This window comes from Haliotis rubra, unplaced genomic scaffold (assembly GCF_003918875.1).
Source record: "Haliotis rubra isolate DU_JTF1 unplaced genomic scaffold, ASM391887v1 Scf7, whole genome shotgun sequence".
NCBI classification, from domain to species: Eukaryota; Metazoa; Mollusca; class Gastropoda; order Lepetellida; family Haliotidae; genus Haliotis; species Haliotis rubra.
This window is the reverse complement of record NW_025767412.1, coordinates 4371267-4396958: the sequence shown is the minus strand read 5'-3', so window position 1 is coordinate 4396958 and position 25692 is coordinate 4371267. Positions and strand designations below refer to the sequence as shown.

At 38.1% G+C, this 25692-nt stretch overlaps 1 protein-coding gene across 2 annotated transcripts in view; it reads right to left on the bottom strand.

The window, feature by feature from the left end:
- Positions 1 to 25692, bottom strand: part of LOC124258627 (metabotropic glutamate receptor 3-like) — a 164624-nt gene that overhangs the window by 113804 nt on the left and 25128 nt on the right. Inside the window, exon 1 of one of the 2 annotated variants that reach the window (XM_046692697.1) lies at positions 21304 to 21624. The exons of the other annotated variant lie outside the window; for it this stretch is intronic. The gene's annotated coding sequence lies outside the window, so the exon portion shown is untranslated. Of the gene's footprint in view, positions 1 to 21303; positions 21625 to 25692 lie in introns of those variants that run through there. 2 annotated transcript variants of the gene reach the window in all.

The window sequence follows — 25692 nt, the reverse complement described above, 5'->3', positions numbered from 1 at the left end:
TCGGTTTCGGTTTTGGGTTGCGGAATATGGACTCGTCCGTCGTTTAGGGTACCGGGTACGTTTCTGTAGTTTGTCTTTGTTTAGGGTACATGTCTGTATACAGAAACGTACCTGGGGTACATATCTGTAGTACCTGTGCCGACAACGACCCCTTCAGCACAAGTTACTGTCATATGAGTGCCTGAACTGGATTTAATTTCGCTTTGAATATTATTCTCGGTATAGCACAGATTCAGCTTGATGAGGGAGGAAAACCCGTAGTAATGCAGCCGTGCGATGTTCAGCACAAATATAAGCAAACCGGGATTCGAACCCAATTGCACATGAAAAGAGCTCAAACAAACACTATCAAACAACAACAAATTGTTTTCGTGCAATTACAAGATTACCTTTTCGGTACCTTCATCAAAAAGTTTTCCTTTTGGGTTTTCTTGTCGCGTGACTGGATACAGTTTGTAAGAAAGAAAATGTCACCATGAGTTAACAATGCAATTAGCATTGGTGTCAGGTTAAATTGGAAGCAAGACCAAACTGACTTAGCCGTTCACATTTAAGAAACATGAAAAATACACAAAAATACATTGGCGAACATTCTTATTACTTCTTCTTTTTTTATTGCTGATTAATATTGTTGTGTTAGACACTGTTAGAATATTATTTCTGTCCCCCTGTCACGAAATGTAATATGCATGTATTAAAATAATGAATTTAAAAGCATTTGGCGAATTAGCAATTCCAAAATTTAATATAATAATTATCAGTCCCTAAGTGCACGAGTCTGACGCCATTTGTTACGAATGCGATCCCAGGAAAAGAGCCTTTTTTGCGCAATCAGAACATCTTCATTTCATCCTAGCCGAAGTGAAAATGTGAAAGGTTGCCGTATACTTATTTCCTTCGTTGATCAAAACGGTACAAGAGTCCAGCAAGCTAATGGACTGAATGTGTATTAAGTAGATACAAGGCAAAGTGCACGACTTCATACACGGTGAAGTGCCTAAGCAAATTCTGTGTCCTGAGCAACTCGTCCACTTTTAAGTATTAATAATGGCGTTCTTCCTTGCACAGTACCAGAAAGGTTAAGTAGTTCTTATAAAACTTTGCTCGTTTTGAAAAAAGAATTAATATACTGTTTAAAAACTACAAATTTTAATATATACATTTTTCCATGTTACCTGGTCTGTTTACTGTGTCAAATAAAGCTGTCTACATACACAAAACACGTTTAAAGATATAATTGATTTTTTTCTGATCAAATAATGAAAAGAGTATGGAATTACTCAACAATATCCCTCAAATGATAGAACTATTTTTCGTTTATGATATAAATATTCAACTGCCATTGTCATACAAAACATCAATATTTGTGTACATTTTTATGAAACTGTGTGGACTTGTAGCATCCATTTTATTGAAGATGGTTCACTGCACATGTTGATGTATGCTGAAGAATAACAGGCCAGAAAAAATATATTGTTGACACATGCACGTTGTGAGTCCGTTATGGAATATGCTCTCGCTGTTATTGCAAGCTTTGAAAAAACTCAGGAACGTCATAACTGCTGGTTGTATCAATATCAGACGTTGCTTCTAATACATCACACAATACAATAATACAATGTTTCAGGATCACAGGAATTATGTGTACGTACCGTAACGTGGATACACGTGTAAATGTGGAAATGACCATCAATGGTGTATGTGCATCCACGTGGTTGTGAGGGAATAAACACACTGGTATCTCACGTGTGAAAGGCTCTTGTGGCTGGTATCTCACGTGTAAAAGGCTCTCGTGGCTGTTCATTTATATGTCGACATCGTTATGCACTTGTAACCTCGGAGATACAATATATCGTGTATCGATGAAAAGAAAATATTTACACACTGCACTAGAATGTGTCGACATGACTATCATCGGTACAACGTGAGATCACAGGGTTGCATGTGCTGTCACCTTATAATTACATATATGTATAGTGTCTGTGTTTGTGTGTACATACGCCAGATGAAGTGATTGCACTGGCCCTTGAATATGTTGAATTCACAGTTATCACAAAATGTTGTGTGTTCATGCGTTCACAGATACAATGATGTAGGTTCATGCCTACATATGATAAAATGTTCATGCGTTCACAGATAAAATTATGTATGTTCATTGAGTTCACAGGTAAACTGTTGTATATATATGTGTTCACGGATAAAAGGGATTGCCATGTGTTCACGAGTAAAATGGGTGTTCATGTCTTCACTAGTATAATGTATATTAATTTGTTCGCAAGTATGCTGTATGTCCATGTGTTCACAAGTAAAATGGATGTCCAAGTGTTCACGGGTAAAATGTATGTTCATGTGTTCACGAATGATATATTCGTGTGTTCATACGCAAAATGAATCGTTACGTGTTCCCAAGTAATAATGGATGTTAGTGTGTTCACAAATAAAATCGATGTTCATGTGTTCAAAGTAAAATGTGTTCACGTTTAAAATACGGTATGTGCATGCCTTTTCATGCAAATACATGTGTAAATATCACCGACAAACACCTCCCATAAGGATGAAATCTCAAAAGTCCATTGCACCATTCCAACCATACTCTAAGCATGTGTTTGGGGGAGTACCCGACACATATAGTAGTTTCTTCTTCAACACAGTTCTGTGAAACACCTGATGAAGGCGCAAGCATACACTCCGAAACGTCGTGTTTTTCACAACAAAGAAGTTGACATCCATAAATCTTGCTTTTCTTATGCATTCTACTTCTAAATGCCCTTCATATATTCTGTTTTTAAAGTTGGATATCATCACTAGTGAACATGGTAGTGTTATAGGTGTGACTTGAAATTCTCTAAAATAACTGAGAGTTTGCAAAATGTTTGATACCTGTTGTGTTTTTGAGAATTTTGCGGGTTTTTTTCGTGTTCACGTTTAAAATACGGTATGTGCATGCCTTTTCATGCAAATACATGTGTAAATATCACCGACAAACACCTCCCATAAGGATGAAATCTCAAAAGTCCATTGCACCATTCCAACCATACGCTAAGCATGTGTTTGGGGGAGTACACGACACAAATAGTAGTTTCTTCTTCAACACAGTTGTTAGTAAACACCTGATGAAGGAGCAAGCATACACTCCAAAACGTCGTGTTATTCACAACAAAGAAGTTGACATCCATGTAGTGTTACAGGTGTGACTTGAAATTCTCTAAAATAACTGAGAGTTTTCAAAATGTTTGATACCTGTTCTGTTTTGGAGAATTTTGCGTTTTTTTCGTGTAAACCCCCAACTATTTGTAAGAAGAACCGTGGTGTTCCACTGAACTTGGCAATACAGGGACATAGTAGGGATGGAAATAAACACACCAGCTCAGCTTGTTGCCATTAACATAACACTGAAGCACTTGAATGGCTGGTTGTTTGTTCCTGGGAATGTTTTTTCAGCGTTCTCAGGCGGATATTCCCGTGCAAGAATAGTCATGAATTTACACGTCCTTAGCCCAATTACACAACGATACTACCAACTCTAAGAAACTGAATAGCCTCACTTGCAACCCACAACCAAGTAAAGACACCTTATATTCAAACACGCAATGCCTGCCTGCTGTTATATTGGTTTGAACAGCTGTTGCATAACACGATCTACTTATTTATTTATTCATTTATTTATTTAGTAGATTTTTTTAAGTCCGTTCGCAACAACTTTCTCGAAGAGTTTCGTGTTAACATTCATAAACATGGAACCTGAATTTAAAATAATATATAAATTAATTTATAACTCATTTATTGAAAGTAAAAACTCGTATGCTTATATGATGAATGAGTCCTAAATGCATATACTTGCAATATTTCAGAATCGTAAATGTGTTGCATAATGTATATCCATAGTGTTAATGCATGCATTTTTATGTGCTTCCAATGCTTGACTATTTGTTTGCTCACTATTCATTAGTTCCGTGATGAATACATTTGTTTCCTTGTAAAAAAGATCACCATTTCCAAAGACCACGGTCACAGAAGTATCGGTTCTGTCAGACACGCTGAAAAGACAAATAGGAAATGTTGCTACAAAGCAAAGGAAATTACATATTTTTATTCATTACGTAAAGAAAACGAGTTACTGAGTTTATCGCAAAGAACAAAATTACCCAACATTCCATCACAGAGTGTAATTAAATAAACATCTTCTACTGGTTGAAAACAGAGCGCCATCTGCTGTGTGGCGGGGAAACTTGTGGTTTGTTTCCAATGAGGCGGCTGCAGAAAGCGTCAACATACAACTGCTACTAACAACAAAACATACTGTTCTTATGAAATGTTGACCTACATACAAATACCATGCTTGCTGGTGGGTGTTCCATGTGTCTGAGTGCCACATGGTGCCCCTTGGGTGGTGTAAATAAACGGTCATCCCAATATAACTGTCGTTGTAAAACAGATTCCTCCGTCTTATCTTTAGCAAGTTCACTGCGCCAGTTTTGCACAAATGCGTGAGGTGTTTGTTTGTTTGTTTGTTTGTTTGTTTGGTTCTTGTTTAACGTCGCACTCAGCAATATCCCAGCTATATGGCGGCGGTCTGTAAACAGTCCAGTCTGGACCAGACAACCCAGTGATCAACATCATGAGCATCGATATACGGAGGGGTTACTAATGACGCTTTGAACCATTTTTCAGTTATATCACGACTTGGCAGCATCATGTTGAAACTACGCACTATGGCGTTTCCGTACACGTTTAACACTAAACTGTCTTTGATTAAACGCACCATATTCATATAGTGACATCTCAATCCGCACGGTCGTGAGAATCATGCTACCAAAACATTGGTCGATTCCAGGAATAGAGAAGGGATGGAACTCAGCTACGCTTGACTCTTGCCCATTGTCAAGGAATATATGTATTGCCGCTCTTCCCGAAATCAAACCTGGTAATAGATGGTAATATATACCGTTCCTGCAAAGGCATCTATCATCTATGTGCGTATGGATCGAGTTCAGAACACCACGCTTACGTATTCCATTTTTATGCCTCCCAAGTGAAAATGTTCACACTGTTTAAATGCTGGTAAATTTACTGATTCGGGATAAACTACGAAGTATGTCAACAGGCGCTATACGGAACAGCTCTGGCACACTGCAATACCCTTGACATGTACAGTGTATGCTGGACTCATCCCAATGCGATGCGAAGAATGGAGGTTTCAGATACAAACAGAACAGTCGAGAAAAGGAATGTTTGCAAACATTGAACGTCAAACATGAACTTGTTTGAAGAAGATGTATATTATGACTATGCATGGTATTCCATCAATGACAACAAAAATAATTGTCGAGTTAAATGGGTTACCATATATTGCGTTTAATGTGGATGAGAATCGGCAGCATCCACATTCGTTCGTTTATTGATTGCTATGTTGTTAACGCCACACTTAGAAAAATTTCAAGCTATATGGCGGCGAGCTGTAAATAATCGAGTCTGGGCCAGACAATCCAGTGATGAACAGCATGAGCATCGATCTACGGAACTGGGATACGATAAATTGTGTCAACCAAGTCAGCGAGCCTGACCACCCGATCCCGTTAGTCGCCTCTTATGACAAACATGGGTTACTGATGATCAGTTTTTACCCGTACCTTCAAGGTCAACAAAATGTGGAGCTGTATGGATTCACATGGATTCTGCTGCCGTCACAGTCGACTTTGTACCGCCTGATCATAATGACAGTCGCAAAGACAGTACTCGCGTTGGGTCCCATGATGTTGACTGGCTGTTGTTTTACGTCGCACTCAGCAATATTCCAGCTATATGGCGGCGGTCTGTAAATAATCGAGTCTGGACAACACAATCCACTGATCAACAGCATAAGCATCGATCAACGCAATTGGGATACAATGGCATGTGTCAGCCACGTCAGCGAGCCTGACCACTCGATCCAGCTAGTCGCCTCTTTCAAGCTTGGGTTGCTGAAGACCAGTTCTAACCCGGATCTTCACGGGTGCATCCACATTCACATCCCACAACTTACAGACACGGTTGACACATCCTCTAAACATTGAACACGTACTTATCCCCTACATGTTTGAGCCGGATGAGAGTAATGTAATCCCCTTACTATCATTTGATCTTAACAGTACATAAAACGTCATCGTCCACAGCCCAGGCCCTCTTAAGCATATAGGAGTGGATGTTCATAGGGAACAATCGCTTATTCACAGCAAGAGAAAAGCCGATATAAAGCTGAGGTATGGTGGAGGCACCTGCCCCAAGTATCTTTTTGTATAACACGTGGTTTTCCAAGGGTTGGCAGGTTGCGTTCAAGTACTCTTTTCTAAGTATTGAAATAAAACCAATAGCTCTAGAGTTGACATTTCAAACCAGAGTACATAAACTGCCACTGGCTAGTATTGCACGGACAGTTTTTAAACATTTTTTTAGTAAAAATATTTAATGGTCTGGAAGATAAGAGCATTATTGTTAACAATTGAGCAATCAGAATCCTTTACCGTTGTTTATTTTTTGGCCCATTTAGGGTTTGTTAAAGACACCTGTTGCAATACCTTCCGGTTATATCATGTCAGAGAAGATGGCAGTGGTGGAAGTGATGCTTCATGCTGTACTGAGCTTGTGTTATCAATCTACGTACTCCGATTGTAATATTCCAATTATTACGACATCTCGTATATGCATTGTCATATCTACGGTTAACTTTATTTTGAGTAATGTGTGTCATTATTTTGTTTTCTCCTCGTTGGTCTGCTGCAACACAACCATCAACTTGGGCTTGAGCTAGGTGGCAGCTTTATTTATTTTGGGTTGTTCCACCATCACTGTATTACTTGGTACAACTCGATTGTTTACATGCCAGTCTCGAACAGCAGGAGTACTTTGTCACTCAAACTGTGCGAGTGGTCGATAGGACCGGTAGAGCAGGACATGCTCATCGTTTTTGCCCGCATCTTTTGTCATCATTGTTTACATATGATCCAGTCATAGTTCCACCTCTATTTTGCCGTTTGTGCCCAATAGAAACGTTTTCGGCAGATAATCGAAACTGATTATTCTCTAGTGATGACATTCTATATTCAGCTGTTATTTTCAGTGTATATGAGAACGTTATTACAGTGGCTATATCGACTTTGTTACCTACGTTACAGAAGATGTTATTATCAACGTTATTGCCGACGTTACAGCAGACGATACTATCAACGTTTTAACCGACGTTACAGCAGACGACTGGTGGTTCCCTATGTGCCTATATCCCAGTTGGCCTATACTGCTATCAAAACAAATCCATACATGAGTGGTTTGTGTATTCGGTTCCTCTAACCTATGTTAGAAAATAACTCTTCCATTGGATGAACAAGATTTAATAATAATAAGTAATAATAAGTATTACGGTGTGTATTGTTCGAATATCGGCATAGCACTATTAGCACAGTTGTACTGAAGTCACCATAGTCACCATAGTCACCGTAATCACAAAAGTCACTGACATCACTGAAGTCACATAATCACAAAGATCATTAAATGTTCAATGTCACTGAAGTTTGACTAGATGTCCCAAAGCGTCAATAAACTGCAGCGGTGCTTTTCTGCCTGTGGACAACTGGTCTCTCAGTCTTTGTATTTTGGACTCCAAGTCTTTGTAGATTCGGAACCGCTGACGTCTGATACCACCGTATTCCAATTGTCTCCTGAAGATGCGCTCTTCAGATTCCATCTTCTTAAGTTCTCTGATAAGTTCGTATATGCTAGGGTGGGCTTTCAACCGCTGTGGAAACCTTCCAAGTGGTTGTTGGTCCTTGGTCCAGTGTTGCCGTGCTGGTTCCACATTCTGACAGGGAAGCGGTCGTCGTAGTCTAACTACGTAGTTGTCATGTAATCCTTGAATGTTTGGGTCTTGTCACCATCTGGTCCAGACTCCATCACTTCCATCGAGACATATAATCGACGTTACAGCAGATAATGGTATTAACGTCTTAACCGACGTTACAGCAGACGATAGTATCAACGTTTGAACCGACGTAACAGCAGATAATAGTATCAACGTTTTAACCGACGTTACAATAGACGATAGTATCAACGTTTTAATCGATGTTACAGCAGACGATAGTATCAACGTTTTAACTTACGTTACAGTAGACGACAGTATCAACGTTTTAATCGATGTTACAGCAGACGATAGTATCAACGTTTTAACCGACGTTACAGTAGACGATAGTATCAACGTTTTAACCGACGTAACAGCAGATAATAGTATCAACGTCTTAACTTACGTTACAGCAGACGATAGTATCAACGTTTTAACCGACGTTACAGCAGACGATAGTATCAACGTTTTAACCGACGTAAATGCAGATAATAGTATCAACGTCTTAACTTACGTTACAGCAGACGATAGTATCAACGTTTTAACCGACGTTACAGCAGACGATAGTATCAACGTTTTAACCGACGTAACAGCAGATAATAGTATCAACGTCTTAACTTACGTTACAGTAGACGATAGTATCAACGTTTTAACCGACGTTACAGTAGACGATAGTATCAACGTTTTAACCGACGTAACAGCAGATAATAGTATCAACATCTTAACTTACGTTACAGCAGACGATAGTATCAACGTTTTAACCGACGTAACAGCAGATAATAGTATCAACGTCTTAACTTACGTTACAGCAGACGATAGTATCAACGTTTTAATCGATGTTACAGCAGACGATAGTATCAACGTTTTAACCGACGTTACAGCAGACGATAGTATCAACGTTTTAAACGACGTAAATGCAGATAATAGTATCAACGTCTTAACCGACGTTACAGCAGACGATAGAATCAACGTTTTAACCGACGTTACAGCAGACGATAGTATCAACGTTTTAACCGACGTTACAGCAGACGACAGTATCAACGTTATGTTTATATATGAATAGTTGTCTTGTTAGTGTACCGAATGGAGCGGATATATATCCTTTTTCCAACTTTGATGCCTTTTATAAACATATACCCATGTGGTACGACCTGTACAGCATACACATCTAACGACACACAATACATGCATGAGTTATCAGACTCGGAAGGGGGGAGGGGGTATAAGCACGCGGCTATACCACACACAAAAGCGTTAGACGTTAGACGTCAATATGCACAAATATTCAGAGAAAGCTACAGCGATTTGTTTATTGACAATAGTACATAAATACCTTTACTTGTGCCATGAGAGAGAGCGAGCATGACGCAGATGGTATCGGACCAAGTGGCAAATGCTTAAAGAGAACTGTTCCTCTATTTGATTAGAAGTTTTTACCAAGTGATTCCTAGTTACGTCCCAGGAAGAAGATGCTGTCAGCAGTACGGAAGGCCCTCGATGGCGAGTGGTTCTCTGTCGTAGCTAAAGCAGGTATGGTAGAGCAGTTGGATGGTAGCATTTCAACATTCACACACGATACTTGACGGACATTTAGAAGTTGGATGGTAACACAACAACGTATGTATGGATTTACAACTTCTTTATTATTTAAAACACGACGTTTCTGAGCTACTGATGATGGGGCAAGAAGTAGCCTAGAAACGTCATGTTGTGAATAATATAGAAGTTCTAAATCCATGCCATACGTCATTGTATTCAGACGCGAGAGATACACTAGCAGTCAATTAGTGCATTGATGTGGAGCCTACGATGCCATGTGTAAGACTCAAGCTTTTGTTGCTATTCCCGTGTGACATACATACTGACAACATTGCAAAGATTATTAATCACAATTGGTTACTATAGTTCAGATGTTGAATTCAAAACGTCAAGGCCACAAAATAAGCCTTCTGCCGAAACAGCTTCCGGTTGGTTTAAAGAGCAAATTAGTGATGAAAATGAAAAGAATGGACAGTTGGAAAGGTTAAGCTGGTTTTGTCATATCGGAGTGATTGAGTTTGGTTTTACGCTAACACTAAGGATATATCAAGATATGTCCGGAAAGTTTATATGTGATCGAGACCCTTTTTGTCAGCTCCTCAACCAAATTTTGGAAATTGTGAAACCCCTGTTATGAATGTTTATTAATGCGGGTTAAAAGTGTTTTGTTATGATGTTGATGTTAAAAGTGTTTTGTTATGATGTTGATGTTGAGAGTGAGTGACAGAGCGATTATGGTTTTACGCCGCTTTAAGTCACATTCACGGCGGTGGACACCAGAAATGGACTTCACATACTGTACCCATTTGGAATCACACCCGGGTCTTTGGCGTGCCGAGCGAACGTGTCATTATTTACATCCTTTCAAAATCTTGAATTATTTGACTCGAAAACAAAGTGTGTCTTTCGTGATATTCGAATATTATGCACATCCACTTCAGACCTCATATGCTGACCCCATATGCTGACGTGGTAGATACATCGCTTGACATGAAAAGAAACATTAAGGACGTACTGTTTTTAGCGTGAAGAATTTTGTTTTGTTTAAATATTTTTATTGTCAGAAAGACCATGTTACAAGATTGAGGATCACCTCCAGGGAAAGAGTGACTATCATTTGTACCGTGTGAAAGTTTACTGACAGAAACTCTGATCTTTTCTAAACACACAAAAAATAAGAAGAAAAGAATCTCATTCACTCACACATTCATTCTAATAGTGTTGTAAGTTTGGTGCAGAGTTTATTGAGTTTATTTCTGATTGACAAATTAATTCCTTACGAATATCATCGTAACTTTAACTCTGAGAAACTGATATTGCGTTGACCCACAAGCAAACAGCACCGCCACACAGGTAATCAAAATATTATAATATTATAATTCATTATTAAAAACATAAAAGTGCTTTAATAATAGAATCGACAGATTCAAATAAGGCATATGATACCGAGAGGCGCGTGTCACACTTTCAAATGAAAGAATATAAATCTGGTTTGGAAGCCTTTGTGTTACGTGCAAACGGAAGCAGCATTTGACGTCTCTGGACAACCATTCCTATTTCACAAAATCATACATGTTCATATTTGTGTTTTATCTACGGGAAGAATGAGGAACGCGTCGACAAAGTGCCTCTGAAGTGGAGAAGTAAGTTCATTGTACATGGCTAACTGAGAAAGTCACATCTCTTCCAATCCAACTGATTATAGAGAACCAAGGCATCAATCAGAGAGCTGAACATTATCGATTTTGAAATTTTTCCCCGCGTCTAAAAAGACTGAAAACATTTTTACTCTTTTGGCATATATTGCTTTGAAGTGAAGATGGAATTATTTCTTTTCAAAGAGGGATTTGCAGAGCTCATGTTGAGGTTTGTATATTGTGAAAATTGTAAATGTATGTTCATCGCTATTCAGAGCATGTTTGGTGAAAGAATGTTATATGATGTGTAGACTGCATGTCCGTCACCTCTTTAGAATAAGGCATTCGAACACTGAATGCCTTATGTTTCTTTCTCTTTGGAAATTGCAGAAACTTAATTGAAACTATAAAGGTTTATGTGTTACAGATATGCCCAGAATAACCTTGGTTTTTCGTGGATTGTCTCCCTTGATGTGTGAATAATGGTCTTCCATTAGTTGTATTTCAAGTTTATTAGGATAATTGATATTTTCAGCATTATCATTAATGATGCTAGTCATGATTGCGCAGCTGAACAAATCTGATAGGTATAAATCGTTGGAACTGAAATAATGTTATACCTACTTTGGGTTTATCTAAAACAACATTATAGAACTGTCCCTATGCTAGACGATAGTACTGTTTGGAGGTCGATGGTGCTGTTTTAAGGGTTGATTGTTAAAATTATATAGGCTGAAGTTAAAATTACAGCATTCACCGTGGTGTTCTTATCGACCGAATGTCATTTACCATACACATTGAACAATATATTGTTTTATCATCTAATGGAGGGTGTTATCAGTGCAATAAAGCAATTTGATAAACTTGGTATCCAAATCTGATAACTATGCAAATTACGTCGTCAATCCACGAACTACTTTCTCAGAGCTCAATACATGCCATGCGAATCCTAAAACGTTTTAACATTTCATTTATGACGTCGTCGCGAGTTTGTAAACAAACATGCCTGCCCCCATTATCAAAATTGGTGATTCTGTAAGAATTGATGACAGATATTCTGGAGTTGTTACTGCAGTAATTGACTTTGGAAAAAATGAAACGGAGAACTTCGTTCAAATTGAAGGTACGGATTATGAGACATGAGTGACAGGCTATCGTCTAAGAAAGGTATCAACCAAGGATTTCGATCTATCGATCACAACAAAGAAGACGATGAATCGATTCCGTCAGGTATCAGAAACTGATAGTGATGAGGTGATTTATTACCCGCAATGAAGATAGGAACACTACCAAGAAAACCCTGCCTGATTTTGTTGTTCTTTTTAGACAGAAAGATCTTATTTTAGGCATGAGTTATGTTTGCACTGTATGAGCGACTAGCCACAACCATATGCCGTCGTCATGAACGACCCTCACCTTGCTGTACTGCTAAGTATTCTTACGCGAATGCTCCATTCTCTTCATATATAACTTCACGTACGATTTGCTTCTTTTTTAGAGTAATTTTAAGAATGACGTTACATGATAAAGATATTATTAACCTCGTGTGTTTCCGTATCATTAATATCATATATTAGGAATAAAAATATGTATTCCTAATATATGATATTAATGATACGCCAAAGGCTCACATAATACAATTTTTATTCCTAATATATGAAATTAATAATACGGAAACACACTCAGTTAAAAATCTCTATAACATATCTGGAGCTGTGTCAATGAAACCTAAAGCGACACTTTCTTAAAGCACGGATATGTGCAGGAGTTATATTGTGTATTATTATTGTTTGGGCTGAAACAACACACAACACATCACCACTGTCTTCTGTCTTCACCATCTACAATTAGTTACGTCACTATAGAAGAAGAATTTATTTCGGTATATAGGCCATTGGCCCGTGTACAATAAATGCAAAGTGGCATATGATATATAGACAATATAGTTTAAACATATACATAGGTATATATATACATGTCTTTTCTAACATTGGACAGAATTCCTTTTAGATAGTGCATGTTTAATAAATAATGAATCTTTTATGCATTTGCTTAAAACAGATGGACAATTAAATTCTGGTAGGTATTTGCTTCTTACATTTGCATATGCATCACAGACAAGTACAAAATGTAATTCATCTTCAAAATTATAGCGGTTACACATTTTACATATTTTGCTTAACCCACTGTCATCTTGACATCTTACGTTACATAGGAGAGGCAATTGTTGAATACGTAATAATCATAAATAACGGCGATATTCCTTTAGATGTAAATTAGAAATATAGTATTCAACATCCAGTAATGACTTTAATGATTTGTAATAAGATACTGTGCATAGTGAAAACGTGTGTGCTGCTTTTCAACTAAAACATACAATCAATGTTTTATGTCTCAACTACCATAAAATTTACAAACGACGTTTCACCACTGGAAATGGACATAAATAGTCAACACCACCGTTCTCACAAAACTTACGTCTATAGCACACGATTACATGCCCTATGTTGAACCTTGCCATAGTTTACAGAAAGACCCCTGGCCTTTGTGTGTTTGTTGCGATAACAGAGAAGGTTTCGTTTGATGAACATCCGGAAATAGCAGTGTACAGTTTACACATGAACACTTGTGCTGAAATAAACGATGACATGAATTGCCGTTTCCTGTTTATGTGGATGTCTGTAATGTAGGACATAGGTCATGTTACTTCAATGCATCGTTACGTCTCATATGCACATCCTTATCTCCTCTAATGCATCTTGCATTTGTTACATCTGCTGTAGCTTAGTGAAGGTGTACAAAACTGTACAGCGGCAAAGTATTTCCATATTCATATGAATCTCTGCAAAAAACAGATTGGACGGTTCCAACGGAATCATCAGCATGTCTTTATAAATCACTATCAGACATTTATGATACCAGGTGTTTGTGACTAGGTGAGCCTATCATGCAGGATTTGTTGTGCCGGTCACAAACACATGCAACGGCAAATCAATTGTTAACCGGATAAATTACGGGAACACACGGCAATGGTCATAATAAGGAGTCTGATTTAAAACAGCACTACATGCCATGTTGCACATATACGTGACATCAGTCTCATCATTTGTGAGAAAGCAGATGAGACACTCGTCCATGCTTTTGTGACATCACGCTGACATCACTATTGCAATAGTCTCTTTTACGGATCATCAGCGAAAGCACTAGACAAATTACAGAGAGTCCAGAACTGGGCTGCTCGCCTCATTACTGGGACCAAACGCACAGAACACATCACTCCAGTACTTCAGACTCTCCACTGGCTCCCCATCAGATACAGAATCATGTTTAAGATTCTCATCTTTGTGTTCAGCTCTCTCAACCATCTGGCTCCAGTATATCAGTGAGCTGATCTCAGTTTACAACACCAGAAGAGCACTGACACCCAACTCAGCGGACGAGAAAAACGAATTTCGGTGACAGGGCTTTTTCTTGAGAAGGTCTGTATCTGTGGTATAACTTGCCATCCAACATTCAGAACATCGAATACCTTGAACTGTTAAAACGTGTCTTAAAACTTCACTTTTTTCCTATGCCTTTGCCTAAGCGCCTCTGAGCAAATTCGTTGGACTGACTGACTGAGTTTGGTTTTACGCCGCTTTTAGCAATATTCCAGCAACATCACGGCGGGGGACACCAGAAATGGGCTCCACATATTGTGCCCATGTGGGGATTCGAACTCGGGTCTTCGGCGTGACGAGCCAACGCTTTAACCATTAGGCTACCCCACCGCCCCCAAATTCGTTGGAAAAGACACTACATAAATATTAACTTTACTAATTATTGACAATATGTAACACTGCATGTGTTACTGTGTCTAACACTACATAATTGGCATTTCGTGTCTGACCTTATGTAGGGTCAGTGAGGTGGCCTAATGGCTGAAGCGTTCGCTCGTCAAGCCGAAGACCCTGTTCGATTCCCAACATGGGTACAATGTATGAAGCCCATTTCTGGTGTCCCCCGCCGTGATGTTGCTGGAATGTTGCTAAAATCGGCGTAAAACTAAACTCACTCACTTACTGACTTTATGTAACAATATATTCCGGTCTGTGTTTGACTTACACAACTTCCTGCCTGTGTAACGACAACACCAACTGCATTGACGTGACCATGTACCTCATCTACGTCATCCACACGGGACACATAATTAGAGCATGTATGTACAAAGACGTACTCATGTACCAGGGAGGGTGTTGTCAACATTGTTAGTGGTAAACATCGACAATCTGAATCACCAGTTGGACACCCTTTGACAGACCGCACGAAAATCCCCGACAATCCAATGTTACAAGCTGACATCATTAACGGTTACCCGTTATCAATATGATTTTTTTCGAAACAGCATGCTTTCCGACTATTTTGTTTACTGGAATAAAAAATATGATAAGTCATTGTTATTGCCTTTGTTTAACATCGATCATAACGAATTACGTTGCGTTTCAGTCGAATATTTCACTCAACACCTGTTGAATTTCATCACAGTTTAAATTACCGTCAGCATCACTCACGTTTGAGCATAGCACGCTAATGACAACAACGCTTGAATATACATGCTTTATTCAACCACAATATTCATGTCTGTTCGTGGATATATGTCACAAAGTGGTGCTGCTTACATACTAACGTTGCTTAGCAACAGTAAATTGTCGCCTCTAGCTAGGTACAAGCTGCTAGCCACGTTATCGTTCAAGCAGAATTTACTAATGGCATTATTTCAACCAATTTACCTAAATGTGCAGATCATGTACTCAAGCATTACTGTTACTATTAAACTATAAATAACATATTGGTAATATTTTAATTTATATTTCATGTTTGTATTGAGCTTTGTAACTTGAATTGTATATGTGTGTGTGATGTGTACATCTGATTCATGTGCGTATTGTAGACATCTGTTTAAACGTATTTGATAAGACACGCACTTAGCTGTTTGACTTCTATACATTAGTATGCTTGGTGTATATACAAACGTACGTTTGATGGATACACACTAGATTCTGATGGAAATATACATATTCACGTATGTTTAACTTCTATACACTAGTGTGCTTTTTGACTATATAAAAACGTACGTTTAATGGATACACACTAGATTCTGATGGATATATACATATTCACGTATGTTTGACTTCTATACACTATAGCTTGTATATCTAGTTTAATGAATACACATTAGATTCTGATGGATATGTACATATTCACGTATATTTGACTTCTGTACACTATAGCTAGTATATCTAGTTTAATGGATACACACTAGATTCTGATGGATATATACATATTCACGTATGTTTGACTTCTATACACTATAGCTTGTATATCTAGTTTAATGGATACACACTAGATTCTGATGGATATATACACATTCACGTATGTTTGACTTCTATACACTAGTAATTCTAGTTTAATGGATACACACTAGATTCTGATGGATATATACACATTCACGTATGTTTGACTTCTATACACTAGTAATTCTAGTTTAATGGATACACACTAGATTCTGATGGATATGTACACATTCACGTATGTTTGACTTCTATACACTAGTATGCTTAATTGATATATAAACGTACGTTTAATGGATATACACTAGATTCTGATGGATGTATACATATTCACGTATGTTTGACTTCTGTACACTAGTAATTCTAGTTTAATGGATACACACTAGATTCTGATGGATATATACACATTCACGTATGTTTGACTTCTATAAACTAGTAATTCTAGTTTAATGGATACACACTAGATTCTGATGGATATATACACATTCACTTATGTTTGACTTCTATACACTAGTATGCTTTATTGATATATAAACGTACGTTTAATGGATACACACTAGATTCTGATGGATATATACACATTCACGTATGTTTGACTTCTAAACACTAGTAATTCTAGTTTAATGGATACACACTAGATTCTGATGGATATATACACATTCACTTATGTTTGACTTCTATACACTAGTAATTCTAGTTTAATGGATACACACTAGATTCTGATGGATATATACACATTCACGTATGTTTGACTTCTATACACAAGTAATTCTAGTTTAATGGATACACACTAGATTCTGATGCATATGTACACATTCACGTATGTTTGACTTCTATACACTAGTATGCTTTATTGATATATAAACGTACGTTTAATGGATATACACTAGATTCTGATGGATGTATACACATTCACGTATGTTTGACTTCTATACACTAGTCTATCTAGTTTAATGGATACACACTAGATTCTGATGGATGTAAACACATTCACTTATGTTTGACTTCTATACACTAGTATGCTTTATTGATATATAAACGTACGTTTAATCGATATACACTAGATTCTGATGGATGTATACATATTCTAGTATGTTTGACTTCTATACACTAGTCTATCTAGTTTAATAGATACACACTAGATTCTGATGGATGTATGCATATTCACGTATGTTTGACTTCTATACACTAGTCTATCTAGTTTAATAGTTACACACTAGATTCTGATGGATATATACACATTCACGTGTGTTTGACTTCTATACATGAGTAATTCTAGTTTAATTGATACACTCTAGATTCTGATTGATATATACACATTCACGTATGTTTGACTTCTATACACTAGTAATTCTAGTTTGATGGATACACACTACATTCTGATGGATACATACATACTCACGTATGTTAGACCGATATACACTAGTATATCTAGTTTAATGGATACTCACTAGATTCTGATGGATATATACACATTCACGTATGTTTGACCGATATACACTAGTATGTCTAGTTTGATGGAAAAACACTGGATTCTGATGGATACGTACATACTCAGGTATGTTAGACCGATATACACTAGTATATCTAGTTTGATGGATACACACTACATTCTGATGGATACATACATACTCACGTATGTTAGACCGATATACACTAGTATATCTAGTTTAATGGATACACACTACATTCTGATGGATATATACATATTCACGTATGTTAGACCGATATACACTAGTATATCTAGTTTGATGGATACACACTACATTCTGATGGATACATACATACTCACGTATGTTAGACCGATATGGATACACACATTCTGATGGATATATACACATTCACGTTCTGATGGATACATACATATTCACGTATGTTAGACCGATATACACTAGTATATCTAGTTTAATAGATACACACTACATTCTGATGGATACATTCATACTCACATATGTTAGACCTATATACAATAGTAATTCTAGTTTAATGGATACACACTAGATTCTGATGGATATATACACATTCACGTATGTTTGACTTCTATACACTAGTAATTCTAGTTTAATGGATACACACTAGATTCTGATGGATATATACACATTCACGTATGTTTGACTTCTATACACTAGTAATTCTAGTTTAATGGATACACACTAGATTCTGATGGATGTATAAACATTCACGTATGTTTGACTTCTAAACACTGGTATGCTTTATTAATATATTAACGTACGTTTAATGGATACACACTAGATTCTGATGGATGTATACATATTCTAGTATGTTTGACTTCTATACACCAGTCTATCTAGTTTAATAGATACACACTAGATTCTGATGGATGTATGCATATTCACGTATGTTTGACTTCTATACACTAGTCTATCTAGTTTAATAGATACACACTAGATTCTGATTGATATATAAACATTCTCGTATGTTTGACTTCTATACATTAGTAATTCTAGTTTAATGGATACACTCTAGATTCTGATTGATATATAAACATTCTCGTATGTTTGACTTCTATACATTAGTAATTCTAGTTTAATGGATACACTCTAGATTCTGATTGATATATACACATTCACGTATGTTTGACTTCTATACACTAGTATATCTAGTTTGATGGATACACACTACATTCTGATGGATACATACATACTCACGTATGTTAGACCTATATACACTAGTATATCTAGTCTGATGATACACACTACATTCTGATGGATACATACATACTCACGTATGTTAGACCGATATACACTAGTATGCTTTGTTGATATACGAACGTATGTAGCTTCTGATGGATATACACAGCCACGGGGCGGTTGGGTAGTCTAGGGGTTAACGCGCTCGCTCGTCGACACGTGTTCGATTCACCACATAGGTACAATGTGTGAAGCACAAGTCTAGTGTCCCTAGGGAATGGATATTGCTTGAATATTGCTAAAAGTGGCGTAAAACTAAACTCACTCACATACTCACTCACAGCCACGTGTGTTTTACTGGTATACATGTGGGTGACAGTGAACTGATTCACATGAAAGTAAGGTACATATAAGAGTATGTGTGTCTTAGGTAAGTATATTGTATAGAGAAATATATGTTTGGTGTACATGTGTGTGCAGGAGCTTGGTGTGACACATAAACATATAGGAAGAGTACAAGCGAGTGATTAACGTATGAAGTAAATAGGTTTCAGTACAACATGCATTTGAGAGATATTTATGTCAGAAAAGGCAAATTGAATGATATATGGTCTAGAGATATCGGTGAGACTTATAGACATATGAGTAGTTAACGGTTAAGAAAGAAATATCTTTGTTACTGACAATGTACATTTAAGCGATCTAAATGTTAACATGACGTACATTGGGTTTACTTATATCCATGTAACTGCTATACCCTTGACTTACACCATTGGCAGTCAATGGACTTTCGACTACGAGGGGATTAAGGGCAAAAGAGGCCCTTTCGACCTATGCCGGTCGCAAAAGGTGACCAAAGTGGTCAGATTGTGTAGATTGTGCGGCTTCGTTGCTTACAGTTGTGGTAGTTTAGGATATTTCGGGTAAAGTTTGAGTTCTATTTGGGGTTGGGTTAATATAACATGGGTTATTAGTGTGTTCTCGGCTATGCTGGTATGCATAGCCACAACACACCCGGTAGGTTGTGCCTGGCATGTGCAGCACATGCACAGCCTGCCTCTAGCCCAATAAAGGGAGTAGCTTCACAGCACTCCTTGTCTTTAGGACATTTATTTCAGTTGCTTGAGTCCTGGTAATCCAGACCAAGTATATAGGCTTTTTGGTTACATAGGAAATTAAGATATTTATTTGTTTTGGACATCTCTCATTAGGGTTTGGGGTTAGGTTAGATTGTTAGGTATAGATTAGGTTAGGTTGTTAGGCTAGGATAGGTTTAGGTTTTTGTAAATAAATTATTGAGTTTCTCTTTTCTATTTTGTTATGTTTTTACCAGCAATGAGGTCTGATTCATAGAGCCTATTTGAAGTTGGCTACTTAACCATCACCACATAAAACAGTACACAACGCAAGGTCCTAAACCCTATTATAGCCAGCTTCAACTGTCACTGGGCAGAGAAGCCTATTACACAGTAATAATAACGGGATTGTGTGGTCCAGACTAGATATATAACAAAACGCCTGTCGTCGTGTTGATGTGACGTTGTTGGGCTGAGGGCGTCGTTTAACAACAAACAAACAACATCATATGACATTTTCAGCGCCCAACATTTGACTGACATACGTATTAGTGAACTCGTGGCCAACGTTGAAATCTGATGTAGACCGACTAAAGGTTAGCGAAGCGTTGCCTTCAACTAGACCTTTTTACTGGTACATACTGCTGCGTCAGCTTACAGTTTACAGTTGGACATACTTGCACACAAGGGATCCGTTTAGGTGGTGTCATACTTGTGTCAGCCCATCGATCTTGTCACATACAGATTTGTCAATAACACACACACATCTGTTTCAATCGAATTACGCTATTGTTTATGCCACTTCAAACCACGTAGTGTGTACTTGTTCAAATCATTATTGTTTTTATTATATTATTTATGCTCGTGCGGTAACAATAACGACTGTTTGATGATATCAACAGTTCAGAAAAATGGAGAAGCTATTTTGCCACAGTGAGAATTTGAACAAAACCCAAAATGATCTCCTTGGAGCTTAACGCTATAATTGTGACTTGGTGTGATAAAAGCTAAATTCAGGTCATTATATGAACTGACATGGCCCTGAAGGTACATTAATCAGTTCCCAGGAACACCAGACCAGTCTAATCAGCTCAAGAAACCGTCTAAGTAAGTTGGCCTGAAACCACACTGACAGTATCGCGTCCGCCAAACCAGGAACTAAACTGCAACTTCAAAGAATACGATGCAATAGAGCTGACTCACCTCAACTCCTAGAATGGTGGTCGAGACTATAGCATCAGTCTTCTGACGATCTTTAGGGGGGATCAGATTGACTGTGTAATCGTGTTGTCGTGAGTTCCTACAGATTACTAGGTGCAAGATAGCAGGCCAATAATCATGTTGATATTGATGGAGATCCTAGTTCCACAGCTGTAGGTTGTATTTCAGCGAATGTTCTCGACTATCCATAAACCGGTATGGTTCAACTTGCATCTGATCAAGGATATGTTGCCCAATGACAATTTGTTTTATTGTTGTTACATTTATTGTTATCAACCTTACTGAAATTCCTTGCAACATATCTAAGAGTATATGAAAAATTGATATATGTTTCTATGATACATGTTCTCTTCATATTCCATATACATATTCATCCAACGTTTCTAGTTGTGCAGATGTTACCTGTAGTTATGAATCAATATGCGTCAGAGAACGACACACCCACATGTAATGAGAGAAAGACACAGAGAGAGTGAGAGAGAAGGGGAGAGAAAAAGAGAGAAGGGGAGAGAATGAGAGGATAAATATACGCCAGAGAACGACACACCCACATGTAATGAGAGAAAGACACAGAGAGAGAGAAGGGGGAGAGAAAGAGAGAGAAGGGGAGAGAATGAGAGGATCAATATGCGTCAGAGAACGACACACCCACATGTAATGAGAGAAAGACATAGAGAGAGAGAGAGAAGGGGAGAGAAAAAGAGAGAAGGGGAGAGAATGAGAGGATCAATATTCGTCAGAGAACGACACACCCACATGTAATGAGAGAAAGACACAGAGAGAGAGAGAGAAGGGGAGAGAGAGAAGGGGAGAGAATGAGAGGATCAATATGCGTCAGAGAACGACACACCCACATGTAATGAGAGAAAGACAAAGAGAGATACAGAGAGAGTGGGAGAGAGGGGGGGGGGGACGACCTAGAGAACAAACCCTTTGTATTTGATTTGTAGTCTTCTGACGTCACGTCATCGCTCGAATTCATTTTCCCTAATGTGGTTTTCTCTTTATGACACAGCTACGTGTATGTCTAAGCCCTAGGCACTAACAATTAATTGCAAATCATTTCCGAGTGATGTCTATCAACAAATGCTGTCAATTCAATAGCCAGCATCGACATTGCAACAGTTGTGTTCCACGCTTGTGCAATGTTACAATCATACTCGACAAATACTCACGTTCAAACCAAACAACAATATTGAGATCAAAGTAAGTCAGTAAAGTGGCCGCAGGGAATATGACAATATTATCATGATCAGGACACGTATCATACAGAGGTTACGTTAAACGTATCTTGAGAAGGTACGTGACATATACATAAAAACAGGCCACGAGTCAGTTATCATCCCGATCCATCGGCAAGCTTCAGCCATATGGCGCCGAGGCAGCATATGTTGGTTGGTCGGTTTGTGGTTTAACGCCACACTCAGCAATATCCCGTGTATATGGAGGCGAGCTGTAAATAATCGAGTCTGGGTCAGACAATCCAGCGATCAACATCATGAGCAACTGGGATACGATGACATGTGTCAACCAAGTCAGCGATCCTGACCACCCGATCCCGTTAGTCGTCTATTACGACAAGCATGGGTTACTGAAGATCAATTCTGACCCGGATCTTCACGGGTCGCTACATATGTAATATCAATAAGATATACTGTAAATCAATAAAATAATGCGAGCTACTTATTAATGCGAAAAATGCGACTATATCTGAAGCGCATTAATAAATCTCGCATTACTATATTGTCTTTTGCACTCGATATCGTTATTACTAGTATTTGGGTCACGATAACCCAGTGAACAAAGACGAACGACTGATTCACAAAAATTCCTTTCTTGACACAATAACATCGACATTATATTATATCAACAAGAAACGATTCGCAACGAATGTCCTTGAGTTGTTAATGTCCAATTTGAATACGGGGACGATTTTCATGCCAGTTTGATCAAAGTTTATTATGAGGTCAGCTGGGATCGACTTTGACGAAACTACTTCCCCTATTTCTGTAATGAGCTCTTCCCGTTTTGTGTCATAATCAGATGGTAGTTTCCTGGCAGCATGTAACCGGTGGCTGGATCCGGAAGACCGACAGGTCGACGCTTATATAGTGACAGTTACGTACTTCAGCATAATTGTTATGATCAGTATGATGCATGATACATCTTCCAAACGCTTTTGCATGCTACTACTATTGACTATTTGAGTTTGAAATGTCACAAACTGAGATCATCCTGTCTACTGTCAATTACTAGTACTAAAAGTTGAAAGGAAAGCCGTCTTTGATCCAAACGCCCATGTGTTCGGGGAATTAAGATGTTTACACTAGAGTCGGATTAAATACTTGTATAGTATTTCCCAAAGTTGTGAGTGTAGTCATTAGTGGGTATAGTCATTCTGGTCAACCTTTCCTGATTTGCCTCCTCGCATTAATAAATGCACGCATTTTCGTTTTGAGGTTTGCACTCGCATTATTTAATACACGCATTAGTTTGTTGATTTACATTATTACAAATGTCTAATAAACAGTACCTGTGACAATACCTTTACCACTTCAAGCAGCCTTCCAGAAAATGCCAAATACAGGACACGTGACAAACGTACGTAGAAGTACACGTGAAAAACGTGTCATTAACAAGACACGTGGACAATGCTTTAAGCTTATATTACATGACAGTTGCTATGAATATTATACGCCATAAGTCACGCCATCATATAATGAGGGGACAGATATGCCGCACAGTAGTTTGTGACGCTATTCTGTCACCTTTATATATCCTTAATTATTTTCTATGGTCTGCTCGTATTATTTTCCAAGACACGTTTTGTTAAATATCAATGATTTAGGGGATCAAGTTAACGTCGGTTTCAAATTGAAAATAATGAACGAACTATGTGTCGTTTATTGAAGTAGACATGTTTAATACCGCATCAATTTCAACCTCTACTTGGGCAGTGGGGTGGCCTAGTGGTTAAAGCGTTTGCTCGTCACGCCGAAATGTCGGGTTCGGTTCTCTGCGTTGGTACAATGTGTGAAACCCCTTTCCGGTGTCCCCCGCCCTGATGTTGCTGGAAGATTGCTGAAACCGGCATCAACCTAAATTTCTCTCACACAATACTGCAGTGTCTTGCCGAAAATACCGAGTTCACAATTATGTATAAAAGTACAATTAACAGCATTGAACTCTTTGATGTATATAATTTGAAACCATATTGATGAAAAGTCAATCTACAACTAACAGTAATAATTCCTCAAAGAATCATATGTAATGTGTATGTAACGGTTCATGATCCATGAAATATGCCAGCTTACATTATTAAAGACCATTTTGTGCTGAAACAGTTTGGATTAACCAGATTTAACTGTAAGCTGGTTTCTTACAGAGACTGCCCCACGCAACAACATTTAACGTTGTGCTACGCGTCTGGCATCATCACGACACTATTGATTGAAATGAAACAATTGACCTGCAATGTTGACTCCTTGACCTGAAAAAGGACCTGAAACCACCGGGAACAGTCATCAGAACATGTTCATTTAACCAGCATCCCTGATGACGCGGGGTGATGAAACAGGCCATACTGTTTGAAGACTCGAAGTGGTGACTTACTGCATACCTTGAACCAGGTTAATAGCCCTGTCGTTAGCACATCAACAGAGAACAACGCTGTCATTCATCTCGTCATGGCTTCCATTCAACGTACGTGGGAACATCGATTGCATAATGGGCGTGTCGTTATCCAGCTATATTTCGGGTTTCCATGGCAACACGCATCAATACACGTGGGATTTTAGTACTCAGGATAATGAACATTGTCTGTTTTAAGAGGAAGCTGTTTCAATAAGCAGCTGGTTTCCTTACGAAGATCGTAAGATGGAGATTTGTGAGCATCTGTAATTTGACTGCCTGAACATTTATTTAGAACAGGGCTTGTAATGAAGTTGATGTCATCGGTATTAATGTGGAAACAGATCGATGACAGAAACGGCAACAAAGAATGATATAGCGTATTAAGTACAGTTAGGTACAACTACGCTTAGAGATTGATGATTTAATGTTTCAAAGCTGCACATCATCATAGAAGTGAACGTTTGATGTAAAATACATGACTTTTTGGCCAAGATTTGTTTGATTTAAATGTCACTATGTGTATCGATGTTACTGACAGTGTCCCGGGCTCGAATCATAGATTCGGCCCGTGAAGATCCAGGTTAGAATTGATCTTCAGTAACCCATACTTGTCGTAAGAAGCGACTAATGGGATCGGGGGCCAGGCTCGCTGATATTGTTGACACATGTCATCGTATCCCAGTTACGTAGATCGATGCTCATGCTGTTGATCACTGGATTGTCTAGTCCAGACTCGAT